Source organism: Acanthopagrus latus, chromosome 8 (genome assembly GCF_904848185.1).
Source record: "Acanthopagrus latus isolate v.2019 chromosome 8, fAcaLat1.1, whole genome shotgun sequence".
In the NCBI taxonomy this organism is placed as follows: Eukaryota; Metazoa; Chordata; class Actinopteri; order Spariformes; family Sparidae; genus Acanthopagrus; species Acanthopagrus latus.
In genome coordinates this window covers 7,354,541-7,357,946 of record NC_051046.1, presented here as the reverse complement: position 1 = coordinate 7,357,946, position 3,406 = coordinate 7,354,541, and the positions used below count along the sequence as shown (strand labels likewise).

The following is a 3,406-nucleotide window of genomic DNA, read 5'->3' as shown; positions in this document are numbered from 1 at the left end:
GTGTGTGTGAACAAATGCATCTTCATTTCACAACCAGAGCTGAAGGTAATCTCGTGTTTTTTTTCCCACTGAACCAGTTTCAACCCTGCACTGATTCCTACCTAGAAGCACACTGGCACAGATGGCATTTCATTACTGCAATTTCTTTTTTTACTGATGTCTCACTATCTGCCATTTAATGTTCTCGTCACGTCACAGAGCGTTTCCTCCAGCCCACTTCCCTTGTGGCGCATATGCACAGTGCTAGGTTCCTCTATAATGAATAAATAAACAAATTAAAATAATAATTTTTCCAGTACATCATTTTCCGTAAAGCTGCAGTCGGACTGCAGAACAGTCATGCTTGAGTGATGTTAGGACCCGGTTCTGCTGATGTCAGCTAACTAACACTCTGTACTTGCTGCAGGGGGGAAAGAAACACGTTTGTTGTACGATAGAGAAAGGAGCAAGCAAAAAAATGGACTAAAACTGGCTGTGGCGATGCCGAAAAAGAACCAAAGAGAAATTAAAAACTAAACGAAGTACAAACCGGAAGCCCAGAGTACACAGGGAGGAATCTGAAAAACACAAAGAGCACAACATAATTGCATACAACAGAAAATCTGGAAAAGAGACAAGGAAGTTGAATACACAGGAATCTTATCAGGTACAGGTGAAACTATGGAAGAAATATGATCTGTCCATTAAGGTATGTCTCCAAACTACTTGTCATACTTGTCATATTACATACTTGTCTTGTACAGACGTTGAAATCTTCCGCTCCCATCTCAATGTACAACTTATCCGATTAGTCAGTTCCGCTTATCTCACATATGACATTTGTCCCCATTAGAAGGTCAAGCTGCCGTGGAAATAAACCTTTCAGAGTAGATAAATGAGGGCTTTTCTGCCCGGTGTTGCGGCATCAAAACACAATAAGCTCTGTGTGTTCCAGTTTAATCAATCATAGCTGAATGTGAGGCAAGCCTCTGGCTGTGGTGTAGCAGAGGAGAGGTCATTTACTGCTCTTTCTTCTGCCTTTTATTGCTGTTTTTTAGAAATCTCCTCTTGCCCTTGACGCATGTGAACTTGTTGTGACTTTAGGCATTGAAAAGGAGTGAAGGTGGGTTGAATTTTATCATATTCTTGGTCTTAATGTCATGAATACATACATTATTTTCCAGGGCAATAGCGGTGTCACATTTGCAAGGTGCCACCTGTCACCCGTGCCAGGGTGCAGGCTGAGGGGAGGGGCGGGAGGGTGGCAGGGGAGGCAGAGAATGGCAGAGGCACCAGGCGGTCTGATTGGTTCGCCATCTGTCTCTGGGACGGAGCAGATGTCTGAGTGGAAAGACCGATCTCCGTTTGCTTCCAAGTTCACTTTCTCCTCTCTTTGTGTGTGTGTGTGTGTCCGCTGCCGCCAATGTGTGTACGGGTGTGTCATCGTTGTTTTGTGTGGCCCTTACAGTGTGCGTGTGTCTGACGTTTCACACTCTGGTTGACACAGGTCCCACTGGGGCCGATTGTCTTCCATATGGAGTGAGTTAACAGAGATCAGGTCCTCGTCATAATGAAGAGCTGTCTTGTTAGCAGCACTTAGGCGGTAGACGGCTGAAGGGGGCCGATGTGACCGCAGCGAATCACTCTGCGCCTGTCATACGCTTAAGCTTTCGTGAGCAGACAAAAATAAACTTGCGTTTTTAATGATCAAAATAAGAATTAGACAGAAGGGGCTTTGTTTTAATCCCTTTCACTTCGCCCTCTCTTGCACCGGGGCTCCGATGTCCATCAGGATTAGCTGAGGGTCTTTGACAACTGCTTGTTAAAATTTTAATTGGCAAAGGGGCACACAAGCAAGCCACATGTTACGTACACACACACCTGAACATGTGCATATTTATGAAACTAAAGCTTATTTAGCTGATACCTACTTTCCAACTGAGCAACTGTGCCAAAAACAAAAACAAAAAAGACAAACTAAAGCTTTCACACTAGAAAATAAGAAGGATCATATAACATTAATGATTCAGAGGGGAAAAAAATCATATCCTATAAATTCCTGTTAAAAAAAAACTATTAAAATCATAATGAGGTGACATTTCTCTGAGTCTGTGCTCAGCTCAAATGTTCTCTAACGTCCTGATAACGAAATTTAAAGGGGATCTTTTTTGCGACATTTTGCAGTTTCGATAATATCCTGATTAATTGTGCAGCCCAAGTTGAAATGAAAATAGTTGCTGTGTGATATGTTATTTGGGCAATAGCATTTTACATCACCAACAACCTGTTTTTTGGTTCTGTTTTGTTTTTCAGTTTTTTGCACTGAAATGAGGCATGAGCATAAGAAGTGAAACCAAGAGGTGCAACATCCTGTTGGCAAGAGGAAGTCACATGCTTTCTCTGAACATTGAGAAACACTTCAACTCCCAGTAACCACTCAGGAGCACTAAAAGAGAACATTTCACAGTGAAATCTTTACACTCTTTCATTGTTGACTTTGTGTTTTTGAGGGGGCCATCTTTAAAGATCAGAAAGCCAGATGCCTGAATCGGAGCTGGCTTCAGTCCAGTTCAGAGACATTGCAGCAGCTCTTCTGTAAGGTTTCTCACTTCCACTGACAAAAGTGTGACCTTGGTTGTCGTAGCAACAGCTGCCCTCTTGCAAAGCATTTGGAAAAACTCTTTAATGCCTCCTTTGATGCTCGGTACAAAGATTAATCAAAGTAATTAATATATGACCACTCCAGTGTATTAAAGTACTTACTCCCCTCACCATCAATATCTGTAGCCAAAAGGAAGAAATTAAAAGAGAAGCGTAACAAAGTGTATTGATGCATGAAAAAAATATATTCATAATTGTTGTCATTATTGATCAGTCTCGATTGATACATTTCTTGTCTGGTCGAAAAAAGTCTGAGGATGACATTTTCAAATGTTTTGTTTTGTCTGGCCAAAATTCAAAGATAATCAGACAAGACAGACGATCTAATCTCATCAGAGAGACACTTGTGATTGCATCGCCACAGAAATCAGAATTAATCATATACACATATGCCACATACATCAGCGTAAAAATGAACAATATGACAGTTTATATACGTGCATGCATAATTAGAAGGTGGCAGTACTAAAGCTATAATGGGATTCACTTTATTTTTGTGTGTTTATGATAACAGAGGTGGTTTTAAACATGGTTGTGGTTCCAAACATTGTGGCAGAGCTGTGACAGGATTTAAAAGAGTTGGGGAAATACAAGCATCAAGCACATTTTACAGATGATTCACCACGGAGCAGCGAGGGAAGGAAGATGATGAAAGAGCAGGACACAGAATGAGGAAGAGGATGAGAACACATACAGTAAAGTGATTAATGTAGCTTCTCTTGTTTGCCTCTAGAGGGAGCTGAAGACTATTGAATCAAATCAAAAT

General features: G+C 41.2%; 1 long non-coding RNA gene across 1 annotated transcript in view; it reads left to right on the top strand.

The window, feature by feature from the left end:
• LOC119024824 overlaps positions 1 to 2,806 on the top strand; it is a 3,323-nt gene extending 517 nt beyond the window's left edge. The window contains exons 2-3 of the long non-coding RNA XR_005076616.1: positions 1,038 to 1,102; positions 2,293 to 2,806. This is a non-coding gene — a long non-coding RNA (uncharacterized LOC119024824). The remainder of the gene's footprint in view (positions 1 to 1,037; positions 1,103 to 2,292) is intronic.
• Positions 2,807 to 3,406: the final 600 nt, after the last annotated feature.